The 13,554-nt window shown below is 44.7% G+C and overlaps 1 protein-coding gene and 1 long non-coding RNA gene across 3 annotated transcripts in view; one reads left to right on the top strand and one right to left on the bottom strand.

The window, feature by feature from the left end:
* Window positions 1-13,554, bottom strand: part of LOC134030943 (uncharacterized) — a 153,871-nt gene that overhangs the window by 7,155 nt on the left and 133,162 nt on the right. Inside the window, exon 4 of one of the 2 annotated variants that reach the window (XR_009931785.1) lies at window positions 11,037-11,286. The exons of the other annotated variant lie outside the window; for it this stretch is intronic. This is a non-coding gene — a long non-coding RNA (uncharacterized LOC134030943). Of the gene's footprint in view, window positions 1-11,036; window positions 11,287-13,554 lie in introns of those variants that run through there. 2 annotated transcript variants of the gene reach the window in all.
* ptprea (protein tyrosine phosphatase receptor type Ea) overlaps window positions 1-13,554 on the top strand; it is a 71,276-nt gene that overhangs the window by 9,141 nt on the left and 48,581 nt on the right. The window lies entirely within an intron of this gene.

Raw genomic sequence — 13,554 nt, 5'->3', positions numbered from 1 at the left:
TGGGCTGCAATGTGGACCGCATGCATGTCTTGATGTGCAGTATTCTCTCACTGTTTCTTGGTGTCCTATCTTTGTCTTCTCAGTAAGACGAAGGTTATGCTGCTAAAGGAACGCATCTTTATTTGAAAAGACTATAAGCTTCCAAAGTGAACTGAACGCTCTACACCCTCTCCCATGTTTGTAACAGACTACAGTCCAGCCAATCTTTTGTGTTAGTCGGAGTCTGAACTGCAGCTTGAGGAGCTCATCCTGCTCAATCAGAAGTAACTGTGGATGTTGTGAACATTGTGTGAGGCCTGCTAGAGATGCAGTGTATGCAACTGTCTTTGTAAGGGTGTGTCCCTTTGGTCTTCAGTGCCATGGCCCACACAGAAAGTCATTAGAGAAGGCCTTGTTCTGATGACTCCATCCACAACAATGGATCCTCACTACACATCTGGCTTCCACACAACCTCTTATAAATAATCTTATTTGGAATTTGGATATAATGTGTGAAATGGTTCTCATTAATAGTTTATCAAAACGCATTGGCTTCAACTGAACAGAATAGAAGCCCAGCATCGAAAAAGGTTTGTTCTGTTTTTGTATATATTTTTTAACATTTATACTGTTCTGCTGGACAGTATACATACTGTACAGTAGCAGTCCAGGGTGTGTTGATCATGGAGGATGGGTCAGATGGGGTTGGTTTAGTCAGGGTGACTTGGGGATCAGAATCAGAATGGGTTTTATTCGCCATGAAAGTTTGCACAGACAAGGACTGTGCTTTGGCAGGAAGGTGCAAACATTAAACATAGAGGAATCTAAAAATTAAATATGAGGACTAACTATACTAAGGGTACATAACTAGCAAACTAAGGGTACATAACTAGCAATGGAATTAGATTTTTTTTAAACTATACAATAAAATATAAAATAAAATATAAAATAGGGGTAGGATATGGGTAAAGGCAAGAATGGAAGATGTACGCAGTCAATATTTTCTTAGGAGAAAGACCAGCCGTGGACCTCAAGACCTTATTAGTTTGTTAATTAGCATGCCTGCTTGTTGCTTTGGATACTCCCTCTAAAGAATTCTTAGTTTAAAGAGGAAGCAAAACATAGTTCTGTGGTTAAAGTGTGAACAACATACTCTGCATCAGTATAGCTAGCTGGTTAGAAACCACAGCAGGCCTGAAGGCCACAGTATGTTGCCCAGAGAGAGTATACTTGGTTCTGGCATGTCATCCTCTGACAGAGCCTTAATGATAGTCTGTGTGTGGCCTTGTGACCCAGGGGACTGATCGGAAAGAGCGTTCTAATCACGCCTCTGGAACAGTAGCTGGGTTGATTAGGGTCTGAGTTGACACAGGCTCAACGTTTGACCTTTGGAAGCTCGCTGGGTCTACAACGATTTTCTGTCATCCCTCCGTTAGCCCAGTAGATCATGCTGCCCTGAGGGGAGGGGCTGGCTGCATCCCTTCTCTCTTCCTCAGAAACTCCATTCTTCCCTTCTTTTTTGTGGGTTTGTCTGTTTTGTTTGTCTGGAAGGGACCAGAATTAGGCTGTGGTGACTTCCATGTCTGACTGGTTGATGTGTAAGCCTTAAGGGCATTTCAGGGAGCTTATAGTCACACACAAGACATGAGATTCAGCAGTGTAGCTTTGTCAGTTAATAATGGTGTGAACTGTTTGGAAGCAGGTTGCATACTGGAGTTCCCTCAGCCATATTAGGTGAAAATGGCATGGTTTATGCTTTGGCTCTATCACTGAAGAGATATCTCATTACATGTAGCAATTACATCCCTAGTTAAAGTTAAATTGCCCTCTTTTTTGTGCTAAATGGGCTGCCTTTAACAGGGCTGACATTGAACCACTGAGCCGTCATTGGGTCCAGCCGCTTGATTGCAGAAAGGTTTTATGTGGTGTAGTGCAGAGTGCTTGTTTGTTTTGTTTGTCTCAGTGCACATGCAAAGCATCTGATGGATTTGGTGAAGGTATATTTATGTGGGGGCAATGCATACCATATTATAATCTTTGGATTAAGACATATCGGCATAGTGGGTGTTATTTTAATCAGCATTTTGTCACTTGACAGGAAGCTGGCTGCGGATCCTTACACCAGCAGGGAAAATGATTCTCACTGGCTGTGTCTGAGTCATGTCAGCAGATTGGCAGATTTTCTGATGTCATTTGTTTTTGTACTGCAAGGACGGGTCACAAAAGCAACCCTGCAGCGTCTCTCTTCCTTTCTTCCTCTCTCTCTCTCTCTCTCTCTCTCTCTCTCTCTCTCTCTCTCTCTCTCTCTCTCTCTCTCTCTCTCTCTCTCTCTCTCTCTCTCTCTCTCTCTCTCTCTCTCTCTCTCTCTCTCTCTCTCTCTCTCTCTCTCTCTCTCTCTCTCTCTCTCTCTCTCTCTCTCTCTCTCTCTCTCCTTTCTCTTCCATTTTCTCTGACTCCTCTCTGTCTTTCACCCCCCTCAAGTGACACGTCATCCCAGGCAAAAGATTTTTAGTTATCTTCTTTACAAGACACACAAACAGTATAAGAATTGGATTTAGTTATCTTCTTTACAATAGATACAAACAAGATAGGAGTAGGGTTTAGTTATCTTTACAAGAGATACAAACAGTATAAGAGTTGGATTTAGTTATCTTCTTTAAAAGAGATACAAACAGGATAAGAGTAGGGTGTTGCTATTTTCTTTACAGGAGATATAAACAGAATAAGAGTAGGGTTTAGTTATTTTCTTTACAGGAGATATAAACAGAATAAGAGTAGGGTTTAGTTATCTTTACAAGAGATACATTCACCGGCCACTTTTTTAGGTACACTTGTTCAATTGCATGTTAACACAAATAGATAATCATCCAATCACATGGCAGCAACTCAATGCATTTAGGCATGTACACATGGTCAAGACAACTTGCTGAAGTTCAAACCGAGTATCAGAATGGGGAAGAAAGGGGATTTAAGTGACTTTGAACGTGGCATGGTTGTTGGTGCCAGACGGGCTGGTCTTAGTTTTTCAGAAACTGCTGATCTACTGGGACTTTCACGTACAACCATCTCTAGGGTTTACAGATAATGGTCCGAAAAAGAGAAAAGATCAAGTGAGAGGCAGTTGTGTGGACGAAAATGCATTGTTGATGTCGGAGGTCAGAGGAGAATGGGCAGACTGGTTCGAGATGATATAAAGGCAACAGTAACTCAAATAACCACTCGTTACAACCAAGGTATGCAGAATACCATCTCTGAACGCACAACACGTCGAACCTTGAAGCAGATGGGCTACAGCAGTAGAAGACCACACCGGGTGCCACTCCTGTCAGCTAAGAACAGGAAACTGAGGCTACAATAGGGTCAGAATTTGGCGTAATCAACATGAAAGCATGGATCCATCCTGCCTTGTATCAGTGGTTCAGGCTGGTGGTGATGGTGTAATGGTGTGGGGGATATTTTCTTGGCCCACGTTGGACCCCTTAGTACCAATTGATTGTTTAAACGCAACAGCCTACCTGAGTATTGTTGCTGACCATGTCCATCCCTTTATGACCACAGTGTACCCATCTTATGATGGCTACTTCCAGCAGGATAATGCACCATGTCACAAAGCTCAAATCATCTCAAACTGGTTTCTTGAACATGACAATGAGTTCACTGTGCTCCAATGGCCTCCACAGTCACCAGATCTCAATCCAATAGAGAACCTTTGGGATGTGGTGGAACGGGAGATTCGCTTCATGGATGTGCAGCAAATCTGCAGCAACTGCGTGATGCTATCATGTCAATATGGACCAAAATCTCTTGTGGAACTTTGTGGAAGTATGCTACGAAGAATTAAGGCAGTTCTGAAGGCAAAAGGGGGTCCAACCCGGTACTAGCAAGCAGACCTTAATAAAGTGGCCAATGAGTGTATAAACAAATGCAAACAAAGATTGTGACATCAAACAAACATGACAACTTAATTTGTATTCCTTTCATCAGAAAGCAGAACTCAGAGCAAGACAGTGATGCGGCTGTAGAGTCATCTGTAATGAGATGTTTACTTAGTTTTGAAAGCATTGCTGGGAGGAACACAGCAGGCCTCCATGACTGAGTTAGAATACAATTAATCATACCACATGTACTTTCATAAAGGCTTCATCTGCAAGCACCAAAAATACAGTAAGAACTATATATACTGTGTAGGAAAGAATCATTGTGCAAGCTCTAAGATTGGAGTATCCCCGTGCATATGGTTAATGCCTGGTTTTCTAGTAGATATGAACGAAACCGACCACGAAAAATAAGGCTTGTATGCTGTTATTAAGATGAAGGGGTCATGTGACAGACAAACATAACTCATATTTATGACACATTTTCAACAGTATAATGCAACATCTACTGTGAATAAACTCACTGGCATTAGCCGTGACACCCTTGTAACAGTTTCACCCTATCCTGCACCAGAACCTGGATAATAGGCTAATTGGGGGTTGTGATGTCATAATCTCCCAAATCCTGTCTGATTCTGGGGGATTCTGGTGCGTCTCTCTGGGTAGCTTCGCCAGCCGTCTCTCCAAATCACTCCTGACCCCTTTTACAGATGAGAGCTCTATTGTTACAGCCGGTGCCGTCCGCGCTGTGCAAACACAAAATCTTCATTGTCTTCCCACTTTCCCGCGCCTGCTACAGCCCTAATCTGTGCTACAGAGCTGCTTCAGGATTTCCATAATCCACATTCTGAATTAATGACGGTCTAATCCTTCCATTTCTGACCCTCAGGGAGTGGGACAAGCCCCGCACTGCTGCCTGTGTTGTCATTCTTCATGTACAAGGGCCTTATGTGCTTTGCAGGCAGTGAAACATGAACAGAAGAGGTATGCTACATAGAACAGTCTTCTGTGAGCAAATACCACTAGTCTGACCTGCTTCTGTATTGTGACATTGTTCCTGAATTAGTGTCCTAATGTGGATCCTCTTTGAATTATTTGGACTTTCAACACCCATGTCGGAATATCAACATAATTCAGAGGGTTCCCATTTGCAATGATGCTTTAATCTAATTTAAGTGTGTTTGTCCAGAGTAAGTGAACTGACAGGGAATCCCAGTCATTGTCAGTAGAACCTTCTAGAAGAACATGGGACATCAGCAGTCATAGTGCTAGTGAGGTGAGGGACAGGGGTTTGGCCCAGGTTAGGTGGAGGGGCGTGGTGGGGCATTCTGCTTTTAGTCCTCTTTTGTTAAAAACATTCTCTCATACTTGCATCTCTCTCATACACACATCTCTCTCATACACACATCTCTCTGTCATACACACATCTCTCTCATACACACATATCTCTGTCATACACACCTATTGCTCATACACACATCTTTCTCATACACACATCTCTCATACACACACATCTCTCTGTCATACACACATCTCTCTCATACACACATCTCTCTTATACACACATCTCTCTCATACACACATCTCTCATACACACATCTCTCTCATACACACATCTCTCTCATACACACATCTCTCTCATACACACATCTCTCATACACACATCTCTCTCATACACACATCTCTCATACACACATCTCTCTCATACGCACATAGCTCTCATACACACAGACACACACACACCATTGCTTCTCTGATCTTCCTCTTTCCCTCACACCTAAATATGACTCTGGCTGCTTGTGAACACGCTTAGTGCACGCTTGCTGCTCCCTGCTCAGACTGACATGCCCGGGGAGGGTATAGTGTGTTTGCTCGCCCGAGCGTGACGATCCATGCACGAGCAACAAAAGGCGGACACCTCCGTGGCTCTCTGCTCCTTCTCCACACAAAGATAAGGGGGGGAGGGGGGAGAGTGTGAAGGGTGAATCCATGGCACGGCTGTGGATCCACCACCCTCCTCCTCCTCCTTATCTCCTTGCTTCAGAGCAGAGCGCGTGGCCTTTTGTTTACAGCTTGTGCTGATGATCCACACAAGCAGCGCTAACCCCCGCTGGCAGCTCAGCTCTGATGGACTGTTAAGCAGACAGATAGGGAGGCTCACAGGCAGACAGACAGAGTGGCAGACAAGAGAGACAGACAGACACTTTACTAAAAGGTCATCGGACAGGCGGTACAGTAAACAGGCATCAGAATCAGAATCAGAATCAGAATGGGATTTATTCGCCATGAAAGTTTGCACAGACAAGGAATTTGCTTTGGCCGGAAGGTGCATACAATAAACATATACCTAAAATTTAAATATGTGGACTATCTATACTAAGGGTACATAAACTAGCAGTACTAAGTGGGATTAGAATATAATTAAATATACAATAAAATAAAATATAAGTTGCCGTAAAATTACAATATAAAAATACAAAAATACAAATATTAAAAAAAATACAAATGTACAAGATACCATTTTGTAATGCAGTGCAAAGCAGTGTGTTTTAAGCAAGAAGTCAATTAGAGTCAGTGTGGTCCCTTGGCCTTGTTGAAGAGGCCAACAGCGGAAGGGAAGAAACTGTTTTTGTGGCGTGAGGTATTGGTCCTGATGGACCGCAGCCTTCTGCCGGAGGGGAGTGACTGAAACAGGGAGTGTCCAGGGTCGGAGGAGTCGGCCACAATCTTCCTCGCTCGCCTCAGGGTAATTATAATCTTTGGATTAAGACATATCGGCATAGTGGGTGTTATTTTAATCAGCATTTTGTCACTTGACAGGAAGCTGGCTGCGGATCCTTACACCAGCAGGGAAAATGATTCTCACTGGCTGTGTCTGAGTCATGTCAGCAGATTGGCAGATTTTCTGATGTCATTTGTTTTTGTACTGCAAGGACGGGTCACAAAAGCAACCCTGCAGCGTCTCTCTTCCTTTCTTCCTCTCTCTCTCTCTCTCTCTCTCTCTCTCTCTCTCTCTCTCTCTCTCTCTCTCTCTCTCTCTCTCTCTCTCTCTCTCTCTCTCTCTCTCTCTCTCTTCTCTCTCTCTCTCTCTCTCTCTCTCTCTCTCTCTCTCTCTCTCTCTCTCTCTCTCTCTCTCTCTCTCTCTCTCTCCTTTCTCTTCCATTTTCTCTGACTCCTCTCTGTCTTTCACCCCCCTCAAGTGACACGTCATCCCAGGCAAAAGATTTTTAGTTATCTTCTTTACAAGACACACAAACAGTATAAGAATTGGATTTAGTTATCTTCTTTACAATAGATACAAACAAGATAGGAGTAGGGTTTAGTTATCTTTACAAGAGATACAAACAGTATAAGAGTTGGATTTAGTTATCTTCTTTAAAAGAGATACAAACAGGATAAGAGTAGGGTGTTGCTATTTTCTTTACAGGAGATATAAACAGAATAAGAGTAGGGTTTAGTTATTTTCTTTACAGGAGATATAAACAGAATAAGAGTAGGGTTTAGTTATCTTTACAAGAGATACATTCACCGGCCACTTTTTTAGGTACACTTGTTCAATTGCATGTTAACACAAATAGATAATCATCCAATCACATGGCAGCAACTCAATGCATTTAGGCATGTACACATGGTCAAGACAACTTGCTGAAGTTCAAACCGAGTATCAGAATGGGGAAGAAAGGGGATTTAAGTGACTTTGAACGTGGCATGGTTGTTGGTGCCAGACGGGCTGGTCTTAGTTTTTCAGAAACTGCTGATCTACTGGGACTTTCACGTACAACCATCTCTAGGGTTTACAGATAATGGTCCGAAAAAGAGAAAAGATCAAGTGAGAGGCAGTTGTGTGGACGAAAATGCATTGTTGATGTCGGAGGTCAGAGGAGAATGGGCAGACTGGTTCGAGATGATATAAAGGCAACAGTAACTCAAATAACCACTCGTTACAACCAAGGTATGCAGAATACCATCTCTGAACGCACAACACGTCGAACCTTGAAGCAGATGGGCTACAGCAGTAGAAGACCACACCGGGTGCCACTCCTGTCAGCTAAGAACAGGAAACTGAGGCTACAATAGGGTCAGAATTTGGCGTAATCAACATGAAAGCATGGATCCATCCTGCCTTGTATCAGTGGTTCAGGCTGGTGGTGATGGTGTAATGGTGTGGGGGATATTTTCTTGGCCCACGTTGGACCCCTTAGTACCAATTGATTGTTTAAACGCAACAGCCTACCTGAGTATTGTTGCTGACCATGTCCATCCCTTTATGACCACAGTGTACCCATCTTATGATGGCTACTTCCAGCAGGATAATGCACCATGTCACAAAGCTCAAATCATCTCAAACTGGTTTCTTGAACATGACAATGAGTTCACTGTGCTCCAATGGCCTCCACAGTCACCAGATCTCAATCCAATAGAGAACCTTTGGGATGTGGTGGAACGGGAGATTCGCTTCATGGATGTGCAGCAAATCTGCAGCAACTGCGTGATGCTATCATGTCAATATGGACCAAAATCTCTTGTGGAACTTTGTGGAAGTATGCTACGAAGAATTAAGGCAGTTCTGAAGGCAAAAGGGGGTCCAACCCGGTACTAGCAAGCAGACCTTAATAAAGTGGCCAATGAGTGTATAAACAAATGCAAACAAAGATTGTGACATCAAACAAACATGACAACTTAATTTGTATTCCTTTCATCAGAAAGCAGAACTCAGAGCAAGACAGTGATGCGGCTGTAGAGTCATCTGTAATGAGATGTTTACTTAGTTTTGAAAGCATTGCTGGGAGGAACACAGCAGGCCTCCATGACTGAGTTAGAATACAATTAATCATACCACATGTACTTTCATAAAGGCTTCATCTGCAAGCACCAAAAATACAGTAAGAACTATATATACTGTGTAGGAAAGAATCATTGTGCAAGCTCTAAGATTGGAGTATCCCCGTGCATATGGTTAATGCCTGGTTTTCTAGTAGATATGAACGAAACCGACCACGAAAAATAAGGCTTGTATGCTGTTATTAAGATGAAGGGGTCATGTGACAGACAAACATAACTCATATTTATGACACATTTTCAACAGTATAATGCAACATCTACTGTGAATAAACTCACTGGCATTAGCCGTGACACCCTTGTAACAGTTTCACCCTATCCTGCACCAGAACCTGGATAATAGGCTAATTGGGGGTTGTGATGTCATAATCTCCCAAATCCTGTCTGATTCTGGGGGATTCTGGTGCGTCTCTCTGGGTAGCTTCGCCAGCCGTCTCTCCAAATCACTCCTGACCCCTTTTACAGATGAGAGCTCTATTGTTACAGCCGGTGCCGTCCGCGCTGTGCAAACACAAAATCTTCATTGTCTTCCCACTTTCCCGCGCCTGCTACAGCCCTAATCTGTGCTACAGAGCTGCTTCAGGATTTCCATAATCCACATTCTGAATTAATGACGGTCTAATCCTTCCATTTCTGACCCTCAGGGAGTGGGACAAGCCCCGCACTGCTGCCTGTGTTGTCATTCTTCATGTACAAGGGCCTTATGTGCTTTGCAGGCAGTGAAACATGAACAGAAGAGGTATGCTACATAGAACAGTCTTCTGTGAGCAAATACCACTAGTCTGACCTGCTTCTGTATTGTGACATTGTTCCTGAATTAGTGTCCTAATGTGGATCCTCTTTGAATTATTTGGACTTTCAACACCCATGTCGGAATATCAACAGAATTCAGAGGGTTCCCATTTGCAATGATGCTTTAATCTAATTTAAGTGTGTTTGTCCAGAGTAAGTGAACTGACAGGGAATCCCAGTCATTGTCAGTAGAACCTTCTAGAAGAACATGGGACATCAGCAGTCATAGTGCTAGTGAGGTGAGGGACAGGGGTTTGGCCCAGGTTAGGTGGAGGGGCGTGGTGGGGCATTCTGCTTTTAGTCCTCTTTTGTTAAAAACATTCTCTCATACTTGCATCTCTCTCATACACACATCTCTCTCATACACACATCTCTCTGTCATACACACATCTCTCTCATACACACATATCTCTGTCATACACACCTATTGCTCATACACACATCTTTCTCATACACACATCTCTCATACACACACATCTCTCTGTCATACACACATCTCTCTCATACACACATCTCTCTTATACACACATCTCTCTCATACACACATCTCTCATACACACATCTCTCTCATACACACATCTCTCTCATACACACATCTCTCTCATACACACATCTCTCATACACACATCTCTCTCATACACACATCTCTCATACACACATCTCTCTCATACGCACATAGCTCTCATACACACAGACACACACACACCATTGCTTCTCTGATCTTCCTCTTTCCCTCACACCTAAATATGACTCTGGCTGCTTGTGAACACGCTTAGTGCACGCTTGCTGCTCCCTGCTCAGACTGACATGCCCGGGGAGGGTATAGTGTGTTTGCTCGCCCGAGCGTGACGATCCATGCACGAGCAACAAAAGGCGGACACCTCCGTGGCTCTCTGCTCCTTCTCCACACAAAGATAAGGGGGGGAGGGGGGAGAGTGTGAAGGGTGAATCCATGGCACGGCTGTGGATCCACCACCCTCCTCCTCCTCCTTATCTCCTTGCTTCAGAGCAGAGCGCGTGGCCTTTTGTTTACAGCTTGTGCTGATGATCCACACAAGCAGCGCTAACCCCCGCTGGCAGCTCAGCTCTGATGGACTGTTAAGCAGACAGATAGGGAGGCTCACAGGCAGACAGACAGAGTGGCAGACAAGAGAGACAGACAGACACTTTACTAAAAGGTCATCGGACAGGCGGGTACAGTAAACAGGCATCAGAATCAGAATCAGAATCAGAATGGGATTTATTCGCCATGAAAGTTTGCACAGACAAGGAATTTGCTTTGGCCGGAAGGTGCATACAATAAACATATACCTAAAATTTAAATATGTGGACTATCTATACTAAGGGTACATAAACTAGCAGTACTAAGTGGGATTAGAATATAATTAAATATACAATAAAATAAAATATAAGTTGCCGTAAATTACAATATAAAAATACAAAAATACAAATATTAAAAAAAATACAAATGTACAAGATACCATTTTGTAATGCAGTGCAAAGCAGTGTGTTTTAAGCAAGAAGTCAATTAGAGTCAGTGTGGTCCCTTGGCCTTGTTGAAGAGGCCAACAGCGGAAGGGAAGAAACTGTTTTTGTGGCGTGAGGTATTGGTCCTGATGGACCGCAGCCTTCTGCCGGAGGGGAGTGACTGAAACAGGGAGTGTCCAGGGTCGGAGGAGTCGGCCACAATCTTCCTCGCTCGCCTCAGGGTCCTCGCGGTGTGCAGGTCCTCGAGGGTAGGCAGATTGCAGCCAAGCACCTTCTCAGCAGTGCGGATGATACGCTGCAGTCTGCTCTTGTCCTTGGCAGTGGCAGCAGCGTACCAGACGGTGATGGAGGAGGTGAGGATGGACTCAATGATGGCTGAGTAGAAGTGCACCATCATTGTCTTTGGCAGGTTGAACTTCTTCAGCTGCCGAAGGAAGTACATCCTCTGTTGTGCTTTCTTGATGAGGGAGCTGATGTTCAGTTCCCACTTGAGGTCCTGGGAGAGGATAGTGCCCAGGAAGCGGAAGGACTCCACAGTGTTGACTGGGGAGTCACACAGGGTGATGGGGGTGAGTGGGGCTGTGTTCTTCCTGAAGTCCACAACCATCTCCACTGTCTTAAGAGCATTGAGCTCTAAGTTGTTCTGGCTGCACCAGGTCACCAGGTTGGCCGCTTCCCACCTATAATCAGACTCGTATCCACCAGAGATGAGCCCAATAAGGGTGGTGTCGTCCGCAAACTTCAGGAGTTTGACGGACGGGTGACTGGAGGTGCAACTGTTGGTGTACAGGGAGAAGAGCAGAGGAGAAAGGACGCAGCCCTGAGGTGATCCGGTGCTGATGGACCGGGAGTCAGAGACTTGTGTTCCCAGCTTAACGCACTGCTTCCTGTCAGACAGGAAGTCTGTGATCCACCTGCAGGTGGAATCAGGCACGTTCAGCTGGGAGAGCTTGTCCTGAAGCAGGGCGGGGATGATGGTATTGAAGGCAGAGCTGAAGTCCACAAACAGGATCCTGGCATAGGATGCTGGGGAGTCCAGGTGCTGTAGGGTGAAGTGGAGGGCCATGTTACCTGCATCGTCCACAGACCTGTTGGCTCTGTAGGCAAACTGCAGGGGGTCCAGTAGAGGGTCAGTGATGGATTTAAGGTGTGCCAGCACCAGGCGCTCGAAAGACTTCATTACCACAGAGGTCAGGGCGACGGGTCTGTAGTCATTATGTCCTGTTGGCCGTGGCTTTTTGGGCACAGGGATGATGGTGGAGGACTTGAGACAGACTGGCACATGGCATGTCTCAAGGGAGGTGTTAAAGATGTAGGTAAACACCGGAGACAGCTGGTCAGGCATACCAAGAGGCATACCAAAAGGCATACCAAGAGGCAGACTGCCAGGCAGGTTGACAAGCTGACACACTGTGTAGATATTCCCTATGGGACCGAGCCTTCAGTCCTGATGGAATACTCACTATGAAGAATCATCTGGGAGATCAACTGAAAAGTACAGGAGACGACTATTCTAGGCTTTAGTTTACATTTTCTACTTACTTTACACCTGTATACAGTTGAAGTATATTGAACTGAGGTATAACTCATACTCTGTATATATATATATATTATATGAAATCCAAGAAGAATAGTGTCTGACATAGAACAGTGGCCTATGTCTTTGTCTTGCTCGGGTTACGGATGCCATTTCACCAGGAGGCATATGCGCATCCTGGTTTACGCCTGCAGAGAATTTTCACTGCAAAATAGAAGTGCGCTTTCAAAGGCGGTTTTTGTACATACCGCGGAATACATAATTAGGCGCAATTTACGCATCCCCTCCCATCTCTTTATCGGAAACTCCCACTTTCCCCTTGACCCTCCCTTGAATGCATATGCATGACACGGAAAAGCGCAATTTTCCATTTTCAGTTCCCGCGACAGGCAGTTTGCGCTTTTACCTCAGTGCGGCATGTTTGTACATACCTCGCCATGCTTTTACGCGCAAATTGCGAAACGGGAATGGAAACTGAAATGGGCGCAAAAGCGTTAGTACCTGAGGCCCTCAGTGTCTCAAAATAAAATGGATGCTTGGTGGGTGTGAATGTTGTCAGTTCAGGGACAGACCAGCAGAGAGAGATGGAGATGGAGGAGGGAGGAGGAGGGAAGGAGATGGTGAGGAGGATGAGGATGTGCTGAATGGTCGGTTTACAGCTTCCTGTTTAAGAAGAAGTAGGATCCGCTCTGCTCACTAAATCAGAGCCCTCATATGTCTGAGTCATGGGAGCACTTAGCAGCTGTGTGTTAAATATACTGATCCCTTACCCTCAGCTCTACAGCTCAGCCATCAAACAGGGTGGATAACGTGGGTTGGGTCGTCCACGGCTGGGTAATGGATGTTTTTGTTGAGATCAAGCCTTCATCGCTGTGGTCGGTCTACGGGTCATTATGGTCATGTGATACAGCTGATACAGAGTATTAATAGTTCAGGTTGAACCGTTGTTCAGATGCTATCCTTACCGTGTGTTTACAGGAGAGCTTCCTGGAGGGGGCGGTCCTATGATCTGTAGATTGGGGCATGCGGGTGAGGCAACGGTCT

Source organism: Osmerus eperlanus, chromosome 12 (genome assembly GCF_963692335.1).
Source record: "Osmerus eperlanus chromosome 12, fOsmEpe2.1, whole genome shotgun sequence".
Classification (NCBI taxonomy): Eukaryota; Metazoa; Chordata; class Actinopteri; order Osmeriformes; family Osmeridae; genus Osmerus; species Osmerus eperlanus.
The sequence above is the reverse complement of the archived record's forward strand: the minus strand, read 5'-3'. Positions and strand labels throughout refer to the sequence as shown.